Source organism: Pristiophorus japonicus, chromosome 1, assembly GCF_044704955.1.
Source record: "Pristiophorus japonicus isolate sPriJap1 chromosome 1, sPriJap1.hap1, whole genome shotgun sequence".
Classification (NCBI taxonomy): Eukaryota; Metazoa; Chordata; class Chondrichthyes; family Pristiophoridae; genus Pristiophorus; species Pristiophorus japonicus.
In genome coordinates this window covers 331379646-331403430 of record NC_091977.1, presented here as the reverse complement: position 1 = coordinate 331403430, position 23785 = coordinate 331379646, and positions in this window count along the sequence as shown.

Genomic DNA, 23785 nt, shown 5'->3' with positions numbered 1-23785 from the left:
CCCCTCAGTAGAGATTCACACGAGGCATGTAGTGAATTCAAGGTCACTCTGGACCTGCATCTTTATTTCACAGCTCTGGAATGCTGCACTTGCCTGAGACCTGTCCTTATATACCTGTCTCTTGCAAGTGCACCCCTGGTGGTAAGGTATGCTGGTGGTTACAGGTCATATCTTATTACAGTCATGTATAGCATGTTAGGATACAGTTATATATAATAATGTAAGATACATGACAGAAATGGTGACCATTCGAATGATGTAAATGTGATAAATTTGTTGTGGGGTGGGGTGGGGTGGGGGTGGGGTGGAGTGCTTTTTTACAGTTATAATTATGATTTTACACAAATGGTCGGATTAAGTGTTTTTTATTGAACATAACCTTGTTGCGCATTGTCTCAGATAGCTGTACCATTACACACTGGTGATTCCTGAACACAAAAGGTTATAATTACACTTAACTTGAATCAACTTACACTTTAACTGTCACCAAGGTGATGCACACCATTGATGTATGATCTGCACACCCAGCACTGTGGCAGCTTTGTAAATAACACCAAAGTTCTTTCAAGCAAAGCGCTCATTTATGAGCTGCTGACATAAGAGTCTTGCAGCTATGTAGCCACCACGGGCCCTTTCCTGCGGTCTAGAGGGGGGCGGGGGCATGGTTTCAGCGTCAGCCTAATTGTCTGGCACGAGGTCAGCCTCCTCCTCGTCCTTCTCTTCTTCTCTCTCCTGAGGTGGACTGTCAGTCCCTTCTGGCAATTCTTGTCCCCTCCTGATAGCGAAGCTGTGCAGCATTGAGCACACCACCACGAATTGAGCTACCTGCTCAGGGTGGTATTGGAGCTCTCCTCCTGAGTGGTCCAGGCAACTTAAGCGCTGCTTAAGCACTCCAATGGTTTTCTCAACGATATTGCGAGTGGCTCTATGGCTCTCGTTGTATCGTTTCTCAGCCTCGGTGTGGGTGTCATGCAGAGGGGTCATCAGCCAGGTGGCGAGGCTATATCCTTTGTCACCAAGCATCCAGCATTGACCTTGTGGCCGACTGGTAAACATGTCAGATACAGTGCTCTCACGCAGGATGTAAGCATTATGGATGCTGCCTGGAAATTTGGCATTTACTGCCATAATTATTTGCTGTTGGTCGACAATGAGTTGTACATTCAGGGAGTGGAATCCCTTGTGGTTCCTAAAAACCTCAGTATCCTGAAAAGGTGCTGCATCGCGATGTGCGCACAGCCTATTGCTCCCTGCTCCTTGGGGATATTAGCAATTTGGTAGAATCTTAAAGCCCTCTCAGTCTGAGCCTTCCTGGTCATCAGAAAGCTGATAAAGTCCATCCTGCGTGCAAAAAGGGCTTCAGAGACCTGTCTAATGCAGCAATGTGTGGCATGCTGAGATGTAGCGCAAATATCGCCAGCTGAGGCCTGAAAGGAACCCGACGTGTAGAACGAAAGTGCCGCGGTGACCTTGACCTCGACCGACAGTGTGGTCCTGATGGTGCTGGCAGGCTGCAGGTCTCCCCTGAGCTGGCATATCTCACTGATAACCTCTTTGTGGAAGCGCAGTTTCCTAAGGCAGGTGTTATCGGACAAGTTGAGGTAAGACCGCTTCTCCCTGTAAGTGCGGGGTTGTATGGTCTCATCCTCCTCATCAGTCTGGCACGTCTTTGGTTGGGCACAGAATGCTGTTGAATATACTTTCTGCCATCTCTAGTCTGCAGCATGTGCGTACTCATCAAGACAGGTTGAGAAATGATAGGCCCCATTCCAATAACTATCAGTATTACACTGATTGTTCACAAACAATAAATGTCCTCAATAAGATACCTAAAGCAAATTCCAATCGGCCACAGTATGATAAGATGTTTGTTCAGATGTTCACATCACCTTAAAAGAACTCCAGAGTACATCCAAACTCCCCCGAAATTGAAGCAGCCTTTTAAATGATGCGAACTGCGATTTAGAAACAGGCGTCCATAACGCTGTGATTAGTTCAGATGAGAGCAACTTTTTCACAGCGGTTTTTTCGGCGAGTGATATTGTTGGCGAGATGTGTGCGAGGTGCCGAAAGTAACCCTGGGCGATTTTCTGAACGGTAATTTCAGCAAATGTGATCTTTACGACAAAAAGAAGTGGGTGGACGGTATTATTAAATCTCGCCGTTAATTACGTGCCGAAAGTAACGCTGGGCGATATTATCGGCATTGGTTTTGCCCATTCTGATCTTTCCGTCCAAAGAAGGTGGGCGGGCAGTATTATTTTTTATCGCCGTTAAGTTCATGCTGAAAGTAACGATCAGCGATAAGTGACCGAGAAATGGTCGTTAGTTTCCATTTTGTGGCTAAATGGGCGATATATGGGCGTTATACCTCATTTTAGCGTTAAAATGGACGTTAAGTGGACGGTATGCATGCAAAAATAATGGAAAGTCTAGCCCATAGAGTACAAAAGCCAGAAAGTTATGCTGAACCTATATAAAACACTCATTTGTCCCCAGATGGAGTACTGTGTCCAATTCTGGTCACCACACTTCAGGAAGGACATGAAGGTTTTGGAGAGGGTACAGAAGAGATTTACTCAAATGGTTCCAGGGATGAGGGATTACAGTTATGTGAATAGATTGGAGAAACTGGGGTTGTTCTCCTTAGAGCAGAGAAAGCTAAGAGGAGAATTGATAGAGGAGTTCAAAATCATGAAGGTTTTAGATCGAGTAAATAAAGAGAAACTGTTTCCAATGGCTGAAGGTCGATAACCAGAGAGCACAGATTTAAGGTGATTGGCAAGAACCAGAGGCGACATGAGGAAAAGCTTTTTTACACAACGAGGGTTAGGATTTGGAATGCACTGCCTGATAGGGTGGTGGATACAGATTCAATTAGGAGCCTTCAAAGGGTAATTTGCTAAATACTTGAAGGAAAAAAATTGCAGGGATATGGGGAAAGTGCAGGGTGTGGGACTAACTGGATTGCTCTTCGAAAGAGCCGGCGCAGACTCGATGGGCCGAATGGCCTTCTTCTGTGTTGTACTAATCTATGATTCTATGATTAAGAGTTACAAAAGATCAATTTTAGAGTTCCAAGTGGGAGATTCAAGATTTAATTTTAACGTACTTGTGGTGCAACATATTTTAAATATTACAAACTAAATAGGAACAAATGTGCAAATTAGAAATTGATATTCGCTGCAGGACTACTGAGCAATTATAGATCTGGAAACATGTTTCAGTAAAAGCCATATGAAGATCGACAGAAAGAACTAATTCAGTCAGTCAGCTCTATGTACAGAATCTGCAAATCTGATATAATACGATTAGTCTATTTTCAGGATCCTGTTATTCTAAATTTTGTTTTGTTTTGAAGGATTCCTGCTTTTCTGACAAATCTGTTTTGTGCTAAGCATTTGATTGATCTGAGGTTGTTGAAAGTTAAATAGCTTCCCTTTAGCTTCTCCCATAACCTAATAATATTTGGTACAATGAATTTAATTAGTAACAAATGGTTGGGAAGGGCCATTTTTATAAACAGCCCTGGTCTTCTATCCAAAGAAGATCATGTCTTTCATCCACTGATCAGACAGAAAGATCTAGAAGCAGACCCAGCACTGCACCTGTCCTATCTCTTGTTCAAATGCCTTGGTCTGTGCCAGGAGTCATTACTAAACACACGGAGAACAATTGGAGAATCACCATTAGTTGGAGGCTGCGCAGATGTCAGAAACCATTAGTTTGCCAGCAGAGACACTGTAATCTCTTTACACTGAGGTACAAACATCAACAAACAACATCAACTGACAACTGATGAGAGGGTTTTAAACTTGTAAAAGGTTTGAGGGGGTAAACAGCGAAAGATTGTTCCCACTGGTTATGAAGGGGGCATAGACTGGGGATTATCACACAAATAATGAAATGTTTTTACTCAGGGAACTATGAGAATGTGGAATCTTTACCTGAAGTAGCTAATGAGGCAGAAACTAGGACAGTTAAAAGGGAATTGAATAAGGATTTGAAAGGAAAAATATTAATGGATACGGGAAAAAGACAGGGAAATAGGATTAGGGTGGATAGAGTCCAAATCAATTGTCACCTCCCTAATCTGGTGAAGCCAATTATTGCACCATTATGTCCACATAGGATGAGCTAACGCAGCAGAGACTGGGCTATTACCTCCTGCTCTGTATGTCTCAGTTACTCCCAATCATCATCCGAGCTTCATCCAGCTCTTTTATGAAGATGTTAGTCAACACAACGTTGTTTCATCCAGGAGTTCTTTGTACTAGACCCACACCTCTAGGGAAAAAATCCTTTTAATCTTAAATTTTACACCAGATATTTTAATTTTATATTTATGCCCATTATTTTGTGCTGACAGTTCAAACTAAATTACTTGCTTGCACTAATGTGGTGTTTATATTCAGGAAGGAGGAACTAAACAGACACAGGCACCAGGGATCCATCAGTCTTACTTCAATCATTTATCAGGGGTAAACTTGAGGATTATCTGTACAATGATTATCCAGCCGTGGATAACCAAGGAAATAAAGGAAAGTATCAAATCAAAGACCAATGCATATAAGGTGGCCAAGATTAGTGGGAAACTAGAGGATTGGGAAAATTTTAAGCAACAGCAAAGAATGACTAAAAAAGCAATAAAGAAAGGGAAGATAGATTACGAAGGTAAACTTGCGCAAAACATAAAAACAGATAGTAAAAGGTTTTACAGGTATATAAAACGGAAAAGAGTGACTAAAGTAAATGTTGGTCCCTTAGAAGATGAAAAGGGGGATTTAATAATGGGAAATGTGGAAATGGCTGAGACCTTAAACAATTATTTTGCTTCTGTCTTCACAGTGGAAGACACAAAAACAATGCCAAAAATTGCTGTCATAGGAATGTGGGAAGGGAGGACCTTGAGATGATCACTATCACTAGGGAGGTAGTGCTGGACAGACTAATGGGACTGAAGGTAGACAAGTCCCCTGGTCCTGATGAAATGCATCCCAGGATATTAAAAGAGATGGCGGAAGTTATAGCAGATGCATTTGTTATAATCTACCAAAATTCTCTGGACTCTGGGGAGGTACCAGCGGATTGGAGAGCAGCTAATGTAACGCCTCTGTTTAAAAAAGGGGGCAGGCAAAAGGCAGGTAACTATAGGCCGGTTAGTTTAACATCTGTAGTGGGGAAAATGCTTGAAACTATCATTAAGGAAGAAATAGCGGGACATCTGGATAGGAATAGTGCAATCAAGCAGACGCAGCATGGATTCATGAAAGGGAAATCATGTTTAACTAACTTACTGGAATTCTTTGAGGATAGAACGAGCATGGTGGATAGAGGTGTACCGATGGATGTGGTGTATTTAGATTTCCAAAAGGCATTCGATAAGGTGCCACACAAAAGGTTACTGCAGAAGATAAAGGTACGCGGAGTCAGAGGAAATGTATTAGCATGGATAGAGAATTGGCTGGCGAACAGAAAGCAGAGAGTCGGGATAAATGGGTCCTTTTCCGGTTGGAAATCAGTGGTTAGTGGTGTGCCACAGGGATCAGTACTGGGACCACAACTGTTTACAATATATATAGATGACCTAGAGGAGGGGACAGAGTGTAGTGCAACAAAATTTGCAGATGACACTAAGATTAGTGGGAAAGCGGGAAAGAGGACTCAGAGAGGCTGCAAAGAGATTTGGATAGGTGAAGCGAATGGGCTAAGGTTTGGCAGATGGAATACAATGTCGGAAAGTGTGAGGTCATCCACCTTGGGAAAAAAAACAGTAAAAGGGAATATTATTTGAATGGAGAGAAATTACAACATGCTGTGGTACAGAGGGACCTGGGGGTCCTTATGCATGAATCCCAAAAGGTTAGTTTGCAGGTGCAGCAGGTAATCAGGAAGGCAAATGGAATGTTGGCCTTCATTGCGAAAGGGATGGAGTACAAAAGCAGGGAGGTGTTGCTGCAACTGTATAATGTATTGGTAAGGCCGCACCTGGAGTACTGCGTGCAGTTTTGGTCACCTTACTTAAGGAAGGATAGACTAGCTTTGGAAGGGGTACAGAGACGATTCACTAGGCTGATTCGAGAAATGAGGGGGTTACCTTATGATGATAGATTGAGTAGACTGGGTCTTTACTCCTTGGAGTTCAGAAGGATGAGGGGTGATCTTATAGAAACATTTAAAATCATGAAAGGGATAGACAAGATAGAGGCAGAGAGGTTGTTTCCATTGGTGGGGGAGACTAGAACTAGGGGGCACAGCCTCAAAATACGGAGGAGCCAATTTAAAACCGAGTTGAGAAGGAATTTCTTCTCCCAGAGGGTTGTGAATCTGTGGAATTCTCTGCCCAGGGAAGCAGTTGAGGCTGGCTCATTGAATGTATTCAAGTCAAAGATAGATAGATTTTTAAGCAATAAGGGAATTAAGGGTTACGGGGAGAGGGCGGGTAAGTGGAGCTGAGTCCACGACCAGATCAGCCATGATCTTATTGAATGGCGGAGCAGGCTCGAGGAGCTAGATGGCCTACTCCTGTTCCTAATTCTTATGTTCTTATGTTCTTATGTTAATAACAACTGAATAAATAGCAGTCGACGCAGCTTTAGACAGTGAAGATCCAACCTGACCAAACTCCTTTCGGCTGAATATTTAGGGGCTTGAAGAAACCCATTACCGGTAAAAAATGGCAAAAAGTGGTTGGCCGCCGCTCTTTCGCCAGATGGTGGCGGGTCCTGTGGCATCCTCCATTTTCCCAGGCTCATCAGTCTACATGGATTTTGACAACGTCCCACATGGCAGGCTGGTCACAAGGGAAAGTGGCAAATTGGATCCAAAATTGGCAAAGGGTAATGGTCGATGGGTGTTTTTTGTGACTTGAAGGCTGTTTCCAGTGGGGTTCTGCAGGGCTCAGTATTAGGTCCCTTGCTTTTTGTGGTATACATCATTGATTTAGACTTCAATGTAAGGGCATGATTAAGAAGTTTTTAGATGATACAAAAGTTGGCTGTGTGGTTGACAGTGAGAAAGAAAGCTGTAGACTGCAGGAAGATATTAATGGACTGGTCAGGTGGGCAGAAAAGTGACAAATGGATTTCAATCTGGAGAAGTGCGAAGTAATGCATTTGGGGAGGGCTAGGAAGGCAAGGGAATACACAATAAATGGTAAGCTATTGATAAGTGTAGAGGAACAGAGAGACCTTGGAGTGCACGTCCACAGATCCCTGATGAAAGCAGGACAGGTAGATAAGGTGGTTAAGAAGACATACAGGATACTTTCCTTTATTAGCAGAGGCATAGAATATAAGAGCAGGGAGGTTATGCTTGAACTGTATAAAACACTAGTTAGGCCACAACTAAAGTACTGTGTACAGTTCTGGTCAACACATCACAGGAAAGGTGTGATTGCACTAGTGAGGGTACAAAGGTGATTTATGAGAATGTTGTCTGGACTGGAGAATTTTAGCTATGAGGAAAGATTGGATAGGCTGGGGTTGTTTTCTTTGGAATAGAGGAGACTGAGGGGGCTAGATAGAGTGGATACAAAGGACCTTAACAGAAAGGTCAATAACCAGGAGGCATAGATTTAAAGTAATTGGTCGAAGGATTAGAGGGGAGTTGAGGAAAGCCTTTTTCACCCAGAGGGTGTTGGGGGTCTGGAACTCACTGCCTAAAACAGTGGCAGAGGCAGAATTAAAAAATACTTGGATATACACTTGGGGTGCTGTAACCTTCAGGGCTACGGATCAAGAGCTGGAAAATGGGATTAGGCTCAGGTCTCAGGTCAAGATGCTGCCTGACCTGCTGAGTATTTCCAGCATTTTATGCGGTCATTTCAGATTTCCAGCATTCGCTCACAGAGGGGAGAGGAAGACGCAGAAGAGGAGGAAGCAGAAGAGGAAGGCGCAAAAGAGGAGGAAACAGAAGAGGAGGATGCAGAAGAGGAGGATGCAGAAGAGGAGGAAGTAGAGGAGGAAGCAGAAGAGGAGGAAGCAGAAGAGGAGGAAGCAGAAGAGGAGGAAGCAGAAGAGGAGGAAGCAGAAGAGGAGGAAGCAGAAGAGGAGGAAGCAGAAGAGGAGGAAGCAGAAGAGGAGGACGCAGAAGAGGAGGAAACAGAAGAGGAAGGCGCAAAAGAGGAGGAAGCAGAAGAGGAAGGAGGATGCAGAAGAGGAGGAAGCAGAAGAGGAGGAAGCAGAAGAGGAGGAAGCAGAAGAGGAGGAAGTCGAAGAGGAGGAAGCAGAAGAGGAGGAAGCAGAAGAGGAGGAAGCAGAAGAGGAAGGCGCAAAAGAGGAGGAAGCAGAAGAGGAGGAAGTAGAAGAGGAAGGAGGATGCAGAAGAGGAGGAAGCAGAAGAGGAAGGAGGATGCAGAAGAGGAGGAAGCAGAAGAGGAGGAAGCAGAAGAGGAGGAAGCAGAAGAGGAGGAAGTAGAAGAGGAAGGAGGATGCAGAAGAGGAGGAAGCAGAAGAGGAGGAAGTAGAAGAGGAAGGAGGATGCAGAAGAGGAGGAAGCAGAAGAGGAAGGAGGATGCAGAAGAGGAGGAAGCAGAAGAGGAAGAAGGATGCAGAAGAGGAGGAAGCAGAAGAGGAAGGAGGATACAGAAGAGGAGGAAGCAGGGGGAGAATGCAGAAGAGGAAGATGCAGAAGAGGAAGACGCAAAAGAGGAAGATGCAGTAAAGAAGGAAATGGAGGGAAGGATGCATTCCAGACAGTCCCTTTCTAGAGCGGATATCCAGGATGGAATCATCTGGCTGTGATTCCAGTGACCACAACCCCAATTCCCCTTTCAACATTAGTTCCATACCTTACCTTCCCTCTGTTACTGATCATCTCAGTGTCCTCTTGGCCGCAATGCTGAAATAAAAGTCACCACAAAGCAAACTTTCCAATTTAACTTTATACATCGATCCATCCAATATGACATCAAGAAATCAACTTATGTCCCGTATGCATTTTCTTAGTGACTGTCGTGTGTGTGCCATTGCCTATCCTACTGATGTCACACAGAGCTACCCCAGTGGCTTCCTCTTCCTCTTCCTCCTCCTATTCCACCTTCTCTTCTTATTATTATTCCTATTCCTCCTCCTCCTCTTCCTCTTGTTGTTCTCCAACCATTGGCTGGGGAGACTGCATTCCTTTGGTGTGTGAAATGAGGAAGGCACAAGGATGGAGTTGTGGTGAAGGGAGGGCATTAAAGCAAAAGGTGCATGCCAGAAGGAGGATAACGTATGAGGATACCAGCATCTTGAATACTTTCTGCCCCACCGCTGGCCAAGGGCTCAGCTATGCCCCTGTCAAGAATGGCCTGCACCGTCTCTTCCAAGGGAGTAAGGTGAGGTTAGGAATAGGAAATGTGCCTTGTGATTGGTAGATTGTTGGTAGGTGAATGTCTGGGGGTGGGGGTCATGCATTGAGCAATGTGTGAGGCTCCTGGAGCAGTTAGTGAAAGACGGCTTTTGAAGATGCATTCACTGATCTTGTCCACCGGTCTACGGTCATGAAGCTTTTTTGGGCATGGAAGTTAGGTGGTGGAGGTGACACTGCTGGCCCCGGTGATGTGGTCCCACATCCTTCTTTCTTGAGGGCCTCCTGGCCTTGTGTGGGTAGGGCGCCTGCACACACAGAGGCTGAACTCCAGGTCATAGTCGACGTATTTACTGAGGTGTACGAAAGCATGGGCCTTACGCTAAACATCCGTAAGACAAAGGCACTCCACCAGCCTGTCCTCACCGCACAGCATTGCCCCCCAATCATCAAGAAACACGGCGCGGCTTTGGACAACGTGGACCACTTCCCTTATCTCGGGAGCCTCCTATCAACAAGAGCAGGCATTGACGACAAGATCCAGCACCGCCTCCAGTGCGCCAGTGCAGCCTTCGGTCGCCTGAGGAAAAGAGTGTTTGAAGACCAGGCCCTCAAAACTGTCACCAAGCTCATGGTCTACAGGGCTGTAGTAATACCTGCCCTCCTGTATGGCTCAGAGACACGGACCATGTACAGCGGACACCTCAAGTCACTGGAAAAATACCACCAACGATGTCTCCGCAAGATCCTACAAATCCCCTGGGAGGACAGACGTACCAACATTAGTGTCCTCGTCCAGGCCAACATCCCCAGCATTGAAGCACTGACCACACTTGATCAGCTCCGCTGGGCAGGCCACATAGTTCGCATGCCAGACACGAGACTCCCAACTCCTTCACGGCAAACGAGCCAAAGGTGGGCAGTGGAAACATTACAAGGACACCCTCAAAGCCTCCCTGATAAAGTGCAACATCCCCACTGATATCTGGGAGTCCCTGGCCAAAGACCGCCCTAAGTGAAGGAAGTGCATCGGGAGGGTGCTGAGCCCCTTAAGTCTCATTGCCGAGAGCATGCAGAAATCAAGCGCAGGCAGCGGAAAGAGCGTACGGCAAACCAGTCCCACCTACCCCTTCCCTCAACGACGATCTGTCCCACCTGTGACAGAGATTGTGGCTCTTGTATTGGACTGTACAGCCACCTAAGAACTCATGTTAAGAGTGGAAGCAAGTCTTCCTCGATTCCAAGGGATTGCCTATGATGATGATGATGATGATGATGATGTAGTCCCCACATCCTTCTTTCTTGAGGGCCTCTTGGTCCTGTGTGGGTCGGGACCTCTCTTGCAGTGTTGACCCCCTGCACAAAACTGAAGTACTGCAATCGAGACACTGAGTGCCCCTTCCCTGGCTTGCTGAACCATTTGTTTTGGTGCTGAAACACCTTTCACATTTTTTGAGGTTTGGAAGGGAATTTAGCTTTATGAGCTAAGACTCCCATTTGGGACTTCTTTTTAATGCTAATATTTTTTAAAGGCACTATGGACTGAAAAGTGAATTTTTTCACTTAATTTTAATTTTAATAAGTTCTGAATGCATCGCCAATTCAATTCATAGCTCTTTCAATGACTCACAATTCCTAGTGAACTCCATAGCCTTGCTCCCAGAGGCTGTTAGATGCTGGAAAGCCTCTTCACGACGGGAGCTTCGACTCCGATGACTGCACTAACACCACCAAGAGGTCGTGCTGGGCTAAAAATCTTTAGCCCCCGGGGCGAATTGTTCTTTGGTCGCGCTTTGTCCATTTTCAGCAGCCGTTAACCCAAGCCCTTGTTGACACTGGCAACTCTCATGGCAACCACAAATTTTTCCCCTATTTCTTTGAAGGAATAACAATCCAAGTTGACTGTGGTAAATGTTACAGAATGAAACTTTCAAATGGCATTAGATAAACTATCATAGGAAAAATTATTAATTAGCTCTTAGCTGTGGGCTTTCAGAGTAAAACCTGGGTATTGATAAGAAACTGACTGAAGGTGTTATGTAATGATGTGTGTATCGTCCCAGTACCTTAAATGTAATGTAAGCACTATGCCACACCACAGAGGGCGCTGTGGTGGGAAACCCTGGTAGTACCTGCAACAGGTGCTATATAAGGCTGACCACCACACCTGAGAGGCACTCTGGAGCTGAACAATAAAGGACGAAGGTCACAGCAGTTAGATTTACACCAGACCGTGTGGAGTCAGTGATTTGGCAGATAAAATGTAACGCGTACAAGTGTAGTGTATTACACATAGGAAGGGAAAATAGGTAACAAGCATACTTCATGAAAAATAGTCAGGTGAGGGATTCAGGAGTCTCAGTAAACTCAACACTAAACATGTTCAACCATCGCAGAGCAGCAAGCATCAAAATTAATAGGATGTTAAACTATATATTGTATAATATATTATATAGAAGATTAAGGGATGATCTCATTGAGTGTTTAAGATGATTAAAGGATTTCGTATGGTCGAAAGGTAGGAACTATTTTCTCGATTGAGAGGAGACCAGAACAATTGGACATAATCTTAAAATTAGAGACAGACTATTCAGGGTGATGTCAGGAAACATTTCTTCACACAAAGTGTAGTGGCAATCTGGAACTGTCTTCCCCAAAAAAGCTGTTGAGGCTGGGGGTCAATTGAAAATTTCAAAACTGAAATTGATAGATTTTTGTTGGGCAAGGGTATTTAGGATTGCAGAACCAAGGCAGGTAAATAGAGTTAAGATACAGATCATCCATGATTTAACTGAATTGCGGAACAGGCTCAAGGGGCTGAATGGCCTCCTCCTGTTCCTATCTTCCTACAATAGCCAAAACAGTAGAATAGAAATCACAGGAAATCATGATCAAACTGTACCGTGCCCTGGTCAGACAAATCTTGAACATTACGTCCAGTTCTGGTCAGACCACAGCTCAAGCACTGTGTCTAGGTCTGGTCAGACCCACCTTGAGTACTGTGTCCAGTTCTGTTCAGACCACATTTGAGCACTGTGTCCAGTTCTGATAAGATCACACCTGAAGCACTGTGTCCAGCTCTGGTCAGACCCACCTTGAGAACTGTGTCCAGTTCTAGTTAGTCCCACCTTGAGGGCTGTGTCCAGTTCTGGACAGACCACATTTGAGCACTGTGTACGGTTCTGGCCAAAGTCACCTGGAGCACTGTGTCCAGTACTGGTCAGACCACACCTAGAGCACTATGTCCTGTTCTAGTCAGATCGTACCTTGAGTATTGTGTCCAGGTCTAGTTGCTGAGACACAACAGAGACACTCAGTCGCTGGAGGCAGTATAGAGAGGAGCCATGAGAGTCAGGGTCTGAGTTACAGAGAAAGACTAAAGAGAATTTGGGCTGTGAATTTCCTCGAGCTTTTTAGTTTTGTGCTGATGCAACATTGCTGGAAGTGTGGTGGAAACCCCATTTACAGGTGTACAGAGAGAGTTCCACCACACATCTGGTGAAGTTATAGTAACTCAGTGGCAGCAAGTCTGAGGGAACGAGGGTTTACGAAGGAGCCCTCTGTGAAGCTATCTTATAGAGCATCTATAATAGTAAATGATTAATCTGGAATACTACCTTCAATTAAATGTGTGCGATTAAGACAAGGGGAAACAGGATCAAGCTAGTAAAAGACAACTTTAGGACTGATATCGGGAGTTTTTTTTCCACATGGAATGGACAACGGGGAAAACCCTGCAATCCTTTAAAAACATAACTAGATGCCGCAATAAAGGGATTATGGGGTCATCCTAGATGGATGAATTAAGATGGGCCAAATGGCCTTCCTCATCCATAAGTATCTTGTGGTCTACATTATCAATTCTCAGAATTATAAACCACTCTCTTGAGATGTTTATGATGATTAAAGGATTTGATTGGGTAGATGGAGAGAAACTTTTTCCTCTGGTGGAAGAATCCAGAACAAGGCGGCATAACCTTAAAATTAAAGGCAGGCCATTCAGGGCTGGTGTCAGACATCTGTAATCGTTTTTTGCGGTAACCAATAGGCCCTGCCACAAACGCCGGTTATTGTAAGTGATTTAGCAAAGCCCGTAGCTAGCACGCAAACCCCCTTACAAGTTCTGGATGATAGGGATTACTGAGGATAGATTTGAACACGGACAGTGTTTTCAGGCTCACCCGTACAGTGTTTATTAAGGTTAACAAAACCACACCACTCGTATATGTTGTTTATGGAGAAAGAGTCAGACTGAACACTGTGAGCTCAAAGTAAAGTGTGACCTTAGTTTTTTATTGCAGGTCTCCAGAGTGCCTCTCCAACCTGTGAAGCCTCCTTAAATACCTGTGCTTGCAAAGGATTATGGGATCCCTTGGGACTCCAGGGGATGAGTCCTCTGGTGTCTGTACAGAGTAAATACAAGTCCACATATATAACAACACTCCCCCACTAAGTCAATAGTGTAACTATTTACAATGTGAGTCGATCTGGGGCCCTTCTTGCCCTGGTTGACCGTCTCGGTGTGAAAGCTGGTATTGTTGGGCCCTCGCTGGGCTGCTGTGCAGCTGGTCTTGCTGGGCTGCCTGGTGTGTTGGGCCCTGCTGGGCTGTTGTGGATGATGGGTTCTGCTTCGTGGTCAACCGTGGTGCCGATTGCCACTGGTGTGTATGTTGGGGGATCAAAAAAGGTAGGGTTCAAGGTGGGTTGCTCAGGATAGTCTGTGAAACTGAGTTTGATTTGGTCCAAGTGTTTCCGGTGAATGAGTCCATTTGAAAGTTTGACCTGAAACAACCTGCTCCCCTCTTTGGCCATGACAGTGCAGAAAGCCACTTGGGACCCTATCCATAATTTAATACAAATACAGGATCATTGATTTCAATCTCGCGTGACACATTTGCGCTATCATGGTATGCACTTTGTTGAAGCCGCCTGCTCTCTACCTGTTCATGTAGATCAGGGTAAACAAACGAGAGCCTTGTCTTAAGTGCTCTTTTCATGAGCAGTTCATGACCAGGTGGGATCCCAGTGAGTGAGTGAGGTCTCGTGTGGTAGCAGGACACAGGATAGGCGAGTCTGCAGTGAGCCTTCAGTTACCCTCTTCAAGTCTTGCTTGATGGTTTGCACTGCTCTCTCTGCCTGACCATTGGATGCTGGTTTAAACGGGGCAGATGTGACATGTTTGATCCCGTTACGGGTCATGAATTCTTTGAATTCAGCACTGGTAAAACATGGCCCGTTGTCGCTCACCAAGACATCGGGTAAGCTGTGTGTGGCAAACATGGCCTGCAGGCTTTCAGTAGTGGTAGCGGACGTGCTAGCCGACATTATCTCACATTCAATCCACTTGGAGTATGCGTCTACAACCACAAGAAATATTTTACCCAAGAACGGGCCTGCATAGTCGACGTGTACCCAAGACCACGGTTTGGAGGGCCAAGACCATAAACTTAGCGGGGCCTCCCTGGGTACATTGCTTAACTGCGAGCATGTATTACATCTGTGAACGCAGGACTCTAAGTCTGCATCGATACGGACCACCACATGTGGGATCTGGCTATCGCTTTCATCATTTCGATGCCTGGGTGGGTACTGTGGAGGTCATTGATGAAGGTGTCTCTGCCCTTCTTGGGGACCACTACTCGATTGCCCCACAGAAGGCAGTCTGCCTGTATAGACATTTCATCTTTGCGCCGCTGGAACGGCTTTATCTCTTCCTGCATTTCCACTGGGACACTGGACCAGCTCCCATGAAGCACACAGCTTTTGAATAGAGATAATAAGGGGTCCTGGCTTGACCAAGTTTTGATCTGCCGGGCAGTGACGGGTGATTGCTCACTCTCAAATGCTTCCATAACCATGGCTGGATCTGTGGGCTGCGCCATTTCCAGCCCCGTGGTGGGTAATGGCAGCCGACTGAGAGCATCGGCGCAGTTTTCTGTGCCTGGCCTGTGGCGGATGACGTAGTTGTATGTGGACAACGTGAACGCCCATCTCTGGATGCGGGCCGATGCGTTGGTATTTGTCCCTTTACCCTCGGAAAACAGGGATATAAGTGGCTTATGGTCAGTTTCCAATTCGAATTTTAGCCCAAACATGTATTGATGCATTTTCTTTAACCAATAGACACACGCGAACACTTCTTTTTCAATCATGCTGTAGGCTCTCTCAGCCTTAGTCAAGACTCCTGGATGCATAAGCAACCGGTTACAGTTTCCCGAAATCATTAGCTTGTTGCAATACACACCCAACGCCATATGACAACGCATCACATGCTAGTACCAAACGCTTATGTGGATCATACAACACAAGCAATTTGTTTGAGCATAACAATTTTCTCGCTTTTACAAAGGCATTTTCTTGGCTTTTGCCCCAAACCCATTCGCCCCCTTTTCATAGTAAGACATGTAGTGGTTCTAGCAGGGTGCTGAGACCCGTTAAGAAGTTACCAAAGTAGTTGAAGAGCCCCAGAAATGACCGCAGCTCCGTCACGTTCTATGGCCTTGGTGCGTTCTCGATTGCCTCCGTCTTCGCGTTGGTGGGCCTGATGCCGTCCGCCACAATCCTCCTTCCCAGGAACTCCACTTCAGGCGCCAGGAAAACACACTTCGAGCGTTTTAACCTGAGCCCCACACGGTTGAGTCGACTAAGAACCTCCTCCAGGTTCTGCAGGTGCTCGACTGTGTTCTAGCCCGTGACCAAGATATCCTGGAAGACCACGGTGTGCGGGACTGACTTCAGCAAACTTTTCATGTTTCTCTGGAATATCGCCGCCGCTGATCGGATTCCAAATGGGCATCTGTTATAAACAAAAAGACCCTTGTGCGTGTTGATGCAAGTGAGGGCCTGCGATGATTCCTCCAGTTCCTGCGGCATGTAGGCTGAAGTCAGATCCAGCTTCGTGAACGTCTTTCCTCCCACCAGCATTAAAGAGGTCGTCGGCCTTTGGTAGTGGGTATTGATCCTGCAGGGAAAAAATGATCGATAGATACTTTGTAATCGCCACAGATTCTGATGGTGCCTTCTCCCTTGAGGACTGGGAAAATAGGACTGGCCCACTCGCTGAACTCGATTGGTGAAATGATGCCCTCTCGTTGCAGCCAATCTAGCTCGATCTCAACCCTTTCTTTCATCATGTACGGTACTGCTCTCGCCTTGTGATAGATGGGTCATGCCCCCGGAATTAGGTGGATCTGCACTTTTGATCCTTGGAATTTCCCGGTGCCTGGTTCGAACAGCGAAGGAAATTTGTTTAAGACCTGGGCATACGAAGTGTCGTCAGCGGGCGATAGTGCTCGGACGTCGTCCCAGTTCCAGCGTATCTTTCCCAGCCAACTCCTGCTGAGCAGTGTGGGACCATTGCCCGGTACCACCCAGAAAGGTAGCTTGTGCACCGCTCCATCATAGGAGACCTTTACGGTAGCACTGCCAATTACAGGAATCAGTTCTTTCATGTAAGTTCTTAGTTTCGTGCGAACTGGAGTTAAGACTGGCCTTGAGGCCTTGTTGCACCACAACCTTTCAAAAGTCTTTTTGCCCATGATGGACTGGCTCGCACCCGTGTCCAGCTCCATTGACACCCGGAACCCAGTTAGTTCAACATTCAGCATTATCGGGGGACAATTCGTGGTGAATGTATGCACCCCACATACCTCTGCCTCTTCTTTCTGAGGCTCTGGTTCATCATGATTCTCCGTGGATCTGTCCTCCTCTGCAACATGGTGGTTTGCAGGTTTAACAGGCTTAGCAGCTGGAGATGGAGATGTCCCATTGTTCCACAGCCCTTGCAGACGTACTCTTTGAATCAGCATGAATGGAAACAATGATCACCCCCGCAGTGCCGACAAGGTGTTAATGGCCTTGCATTCATCACCCTTGATGGTGGACTCTGAGTCATCTGCGAACGTGCAGCTGCAGGTATGTGTGACTTGCCCTGTATGTTACGATTCGAAAACAACATCACTTTGTTCGCAGTACTTGTAGCAGCACTTGTGTGCTGAGAGATTTGCTTCATATTGTCACTGGTGGCAATGAACGCCTGGGCTATCGCTATGGCCTTACTCAAGGTTGGGGTCTCTGCAGTCAAAAGTTTGCGAAGTATGGTTTCGTGGCCAATGGCAAGTACGAAAAAGCCTCTGAGCATGTGCTCCAAATGTCCTTCAAATTTGCAATGTCCTGCAAGGCGTCTTAGCTCGGCGACATAACTTGCCACTTCCTGGCCTTCAGACCTTTTGTAGGTGTAGAACCGATACCTTACCATCAGAACGCTTTCCTTCGGTTCAAATGCTCTTGGACCAGTGTGCACAAGTCATCATATGATTTCTCAGTGGGTTTCGCTGGAGTGAGTAGATTTTTCATGAGGCCATACGTTGGTGCCCCACAAACGGTGAGAAGGATTACATTTCATTTGGCAGTGCGCTCTTCCCCATCTAGCTCGTTGGCCACGAAGTATTGGTCGTCTCACTCCACAAAAGTTTCCCAATCATCTCCCTCCAAAAATTTCTCCAGGATGCCCACTGTTCTCTGCATCTTTGGGTTCACTATCTGTATCTCGTCGCCAGTTGTTGTGTATGGAGAAAGAGTCAGACTGAACACTGTGAGCTCAAAGTAAAGTGTGACCTTAGTCTTTTATTGCAGGTCTCCAGAATGCCTCTCCAACCTGTGAATCCTCCTTAAATACCTGTGCTCCCAAGGGATTATGGGATCCTTTGGGACTCCAAGGGATGAGTCCTCTGGTGTCTGTACAGAGTAAATACAAGTCCACATATATAACAGTGTACAGTACAAGCGGTGTGTACACAACAGGACAGTGTATAACAATACAACCCTGGCTTGTCCAACAAACCCCTGTCGTGCTGACTTACCACGACCTAGAGACACCTTCCCATGAACTAAATTATCACCGGACCCTTCCAACACTAAATCCACTCTGGTTTGATAAGAACTAAATAATCTTGTGGGGGTGTAGGCTTGGCAATGCTCACCTAGATTGCCCTTGATCTTGCTTGCAGCTTCTTCCCGTATGTTTCGGCTACCTGGTTCCATACCGGCCTTGTGGTATGCGAGTCCCAGTCTGAATCGAAGTCCGTCTCAATTGGAAGAGCGAGGCTCAGCTCCTTTTGATGTTCCATTGTGGTGTGGGCAGGAGAAAGAGAGAGAGAGAGCTATCCAAACGGCTCTCTGATATACCCCCGCCCCCACCCCCCCCCCCGCACCCCCACCACCAATACATAGACTACTGTCTGTGTTTTAATGGATGTAGGGCCTCTCAGGGCATGGTTTCTAGGCTTCCTCACAGGTTTGGATGGGTCACCCACTCGAGTCCTTTGTGGCCTCTTCCCGCCTTCCGGGGCCTGGTCTCCAAAGTAACAAAAGGTGCTTCAGGTTTGATGACTTCTTGATACGTTTTAATGTCCTTAATGGTTGGTAATGGCTTCGATCTCGTTTTGATCTCCTAGCCGATTTTACTTAACAAGCTCATCTTCTCACAAACAGTGGGTCACCAGCGTCATTATCCCCAACCCTCTTCTCAACCTTCCTCGCTGCCATGCTCCACCTCACAGTTGACAAGCTCCCCGTTGGAGTGGAACTAAACTACAGAACCAGTGGGAACCTGTTCAACCTTCGCTGTCTCCAGGCCAGGTCCAAGACCACCCCAACCTCTGTCATTGAGCTACAGTACGTGGATGATGCCTGCGTCTGTGCACACACAGAGGCTGAACTGCAGGACATAGTCGATGCATTTACCGAGGCGTACGAAAGCATGTGCCTTACGCTAAACATCAGTAAGACAAAGGTCCTCCACCAGCTTGTCCTTGCCACACAGCACTACCCGCCCCCCCCCCCCCCAGTCATCAAGATCCACGGCACGGCCCTGGACAACGTAGACCACTTCCCTTATCTCGGGAGCCTCCTTTCAACAAGAGCAGGCATTGACGACGAGATCCAACACTGCCAGTGCATCAGTGCAGCCTTTAGCCGCCTGAGAAAAGAGTGTTTGAAGACCAGGCCCTCAAAACTGTCACCAAGCTCATGGTCTACAGAGCCGTAGTAATACCCGCCCTCCTGTATGGCTCAGACGTGGACCATGTACAGTAGACACCTCAAGTCGCTGGAGAAGTACCACTAACGATGTCTCCGCAAGATCCTACAAATCCTCTGGGAGGACAGACGTACCAACATTTGCATCCTCGTCCAGGCCAACATCCCCAGCATTGAAGCACTGACCACACTTGATCAGCTCTGCTGGGCAGGCCACATCGTTCGCTTGCCAAACACGAGACTCCCAAAGCAAGCGCTCTACTTGGAACTCGGCCACGGCAAACGAGCCAAAGGTGGGCAGCGGAAATGTTACAAGGACACCCTCAAAGCCTCCTTGATAAAGTGCGACATCCCCACTGACACCTGGAAGTCCCTGGCCAAAGACCGCCCTAAGTGGAGGAAGTGCATCCGGGAGGGCACTGAGCTCCTCGAGTCTCATCACCGAGAGCATGCAGAAATCAAGCGCAGGCAGCGGAAGGAGCATGCGGCAAACCAGACTCCCCGCCCACCCTTTCCTTCAACCACTGTCTGTCCCAACTGTAACAGAGGCTGTAGTTCTCGTATTGGACTGTACAGCCACCTAAGAACTCATGCTAAGAGTGGAACCAGGTCTTCCTCGATTCCGAGCGACTGCCTATGATGATGATAATGATATCCATGCCTTGGGAGTGGGCCTCTCAGGCCATTGTTCCCAAGGACAGTCCATTACCATGTGAATGCAACCTGGTTATGTCAGTGATCTTCAGCTTGAGGGTTTTTCCATCGCTTCCCCCAAACAGCCTGTCCAGTTTTAAATAAGGGTATATCTAAAATTCCATGGGGTCTGTGCCGACTGCTACACATCTCTCCCCCAAAAGGCTGTGGATGCTGAGGGTCAATTGCAATTTTCAAGACTGAGATCGATAGATTTTTGTTGGGCAAGGGAATCAAAGGATATGAAGTTAAGGCGGGTAAATTGAGTTTGGATGCAGATCAGCCATGATCTAATTGAATGGTGGAACAAACTCAAGGGGCTGAATGGCCTCCTCCTGTTCCTATGTTCCTAAAGCCTTGAGAGATGTTGTCACAACCACATAACATAACACTCAACATCCTTGAGACAGGCAGCAGGTACCTTGATGGTGGCTTGATGCTGACAACATTCGAACAAAGAGCAAATCGAATTTTTAGAGCAAAAATTATATTTATGCCAGTCCTGAACCTGCTTTGGATCAACACGGATAAACTTCACTGTGATATTTTAGGAAAACCAAAGCCCCTAATCTTTTGAAAGCGATAAAAATGGAAGATGATTGCTAAGTGCTTTTAAATGGAAATAACGATCAGTGCTGGTTAACAGGTTTAATAACCCTAATCCGAGTAAGGCCCTGGTTAACAGGTAGTGCGCTGCTCTCAATGTAACTAATTGTTTGGACAAATTCTGAAGCTGGAATCTTGAAAATGAAAAGGTCCAGCTGTTACAGTCTGCGTGTTGATTCCTGTGTACTGCCTATTAAAGCCACAATAATACCTGGGGTATATAGATAAAGGCAGCAGAAAGGTCGAGAACCAGAAGACACTAACTTAAGGTGATTGGCAAAAGAACCAAAGGCGACATAAGAAAAAACATTCTTATGCAACGAGTAGTTAAGATCGGGAATGCACTGCCTTAAAGGGTGGAGGAGGCAGACTCAATTTTATCTTACAAAAGGGAGTTGGATAAGTATCTGAAGGAAAAGGATTCGCAGGACTATGGGGAAAGGGCAGGGGAGTGGGACTAGCTGAGAGTCAGCATGGGCTCAATGGGCTGAATGGCCGCCTTCCGTGCTGTAACAATTCTATGATTCTATGATTCTATAAATCCCCACGTGGCACTGAATTTATAGAAGGTAATCAGAACCAATTAAACCAAAATTGCTTGTACTGCTTAGAACTGTCCTTCAACCGGTGCTCACGAGGCACTTAGCCCCACCACAATAGGGTCTCAACTTGTGGGACACGCTCTCTCCACCCACAGCCTCTCGGAACTGAACCACTGATTGTCCTGTGCTGCGATCCCATTTGTCCATCGATTATCCATTGATTAATGGATCCAGACTGACTGAGCGAACTTTACGTGTTACAACTTATCTCAAGTTGTGCCTGGTGTGACAATTACACCTAAATGTGGCCAAGTGGGGATTAAATTACACATCATTGAGTCTGTTTTTCAGGCCTGAAATGGGCGTGGCAACGATGACTGTAGAAGCACGATGGTCTGTGCCCCATTCACGCCTGAGCTCGATTAACGGCCGATTTATGTCCGAGCCTGATTCATTCCCAATTTACACCTGAACCTGATTCACGTGAGATCTTGCACTCTGTCAAAGGATTGCCTTCCCAACATTGTTGGATCTGTGTTTAGGGCTGTGACATAAGGAGTCAGCAGAGGGAAAGTGCCCGAGGGGAAAAGGGTGTAGGAGAAGGGAAGGTCAGAGGTGGGAAAGGGCAGATGGGTAAGAGAAGGGCGGAGGGGAAAGGGAGGAGAAGAGTAGAGTGCAGGGGTTAAGGGTGAGAGGGGGGACGGGCAGAGAGCAAAGGCTGGAGGGGGAAAAAGGTGGAGAAGGGAAAGGGAGGTGGAGGGGACCAGGGGGAAAGAAGGGAAGAGCAAAGGTAGGCTATTGGCCTGATGGGGCTTCAACTTTCAATCCTGATTCAGATGTATTCTGCGCAATCGGCAATAACTGGCTCAATAACTCTCATTCACTGCACATTTCTGGGGGTTGTCTGCAATGTAGTGACACAGGACACCAACAATGAAAAGGATCGCTGCTCTGTTCTTCTATTTAACTCATTTTCGGGTTCAATGGAATGCTACAAATGAACATTTAGCAACTCATGCTTGCAATATATATAGCTCCTCCCAGTGGACTACTGTGATAATGCAGCAATTGCTGTTTACAACAATAAAGAGAGAACAGGTTAGCTGATGGGTTGATGAAGTTATCAGCCATCTTAAAGCCTGTGCGTTTGTGAGGTCATACAGAAAATATCACATTAGCGATGAGGATGGGATTTCTGGATAACCTAGCTGAAATTTTTAGAGCGAAGGTATCCTCTTCGAAACAGAAAACAAGTGGTTAAGCTTGATTTGTAAATAAGGCAAAATAAGTCCATATCCTTTGTTATGTATAACCATGCAAGTTATGTATGATGATTGTTTGTTATAATTCTTCATCAAGGAGGGAGAAGTGTAATATATATAGCTCCACCCAGTGGACTACTGTGGAAATGCAGCCATTGCTGTCTACAACAATAAAGAAGGTACAGGTTATCTGACAGGTACCAGAAGTTATCAGTCATCTTAAAGCCTGTGTGTTTGTGAGGTTGTACAGAAGATTTCATAATGCTGACATACAAATTCCATCTTGCAGTATCCTGGTTTGTGCGGTGCTGGTCTAATCAATGACCTCATTGGCATATTGTCAGATACTGAGGTGGTCAAACTGATATGAAACAATGATACCTAATGAAGTAAGTGAGCCTCTATAAAAAGTCATGTTACATGACAAGAAAATATGAAACAGGAAAAGGCCAACCAACTGATTCCTTATTTTCCAACAGGAGATCTGGAATTTTTACTATCACAGGCTCTACTTAACTTTTTAATCTTTGGAGAGAGCTGAATACTCAAAAATGGATGAGAAAAATCTTTATGAAACTTGGAGCACAGACAAGGGCTTCACTAATTGATTATTGGGTAGCAAACCCTAACCGATTAGACAAGATATACCTTTGATATAATTAACCTAACAAAACAAGATGAAGGATCACAATGTCACTGTGTCGATGAAGTATAATTTCCTTGGTTCATTAATGTTAGTGAGAGGTTGACACGAATTATAAAAGAAACATAGAAAATAGGAGCATTAGTAGGCCATTTGGCCCTTCGAGCCTGCACCGCCATTCAATATGTTCATGGCTGATCCTCTATCTCAACACTATATCCCCGCTTTCTCCTCATACCCCTTGATGCCTTTTGTCTCTAGAAATCTATTTATCTCCTTCTTAAATATATTCAGTGACTTGGCCTCCACAGCCTTGTGTGGTAGAGAATTCCACTGGTTCACCACCCTCTGAGTGAAAACATTTCTCCTCATCTCAGTTCTAAATTTCCTACCCAGTATCCTGAGACTGTGATCAAGGGTTTTAGACTTCCCAGCCAGGGGAAACATCCTGTACCCGCATTCAGTCTGTCCAACCCCATCAGAGTTTTACACGTTTCAATGAGATCCCCTCTCATTCTTCTAAACTCTAGTGAATACAGTCGACTCAATCTCTCCTCATACGACAGTCCTGCTGTAAGGGATAAATTGTAAAGTTGCAAATAGGGGGTCAGAATTATGCTGAATGTAGTGCACTTATAAATTGCCCATGTATGTAACACTTGCTTATATAGGTATAGCACACTTATACGCATTAAACTATAGCTTAACCT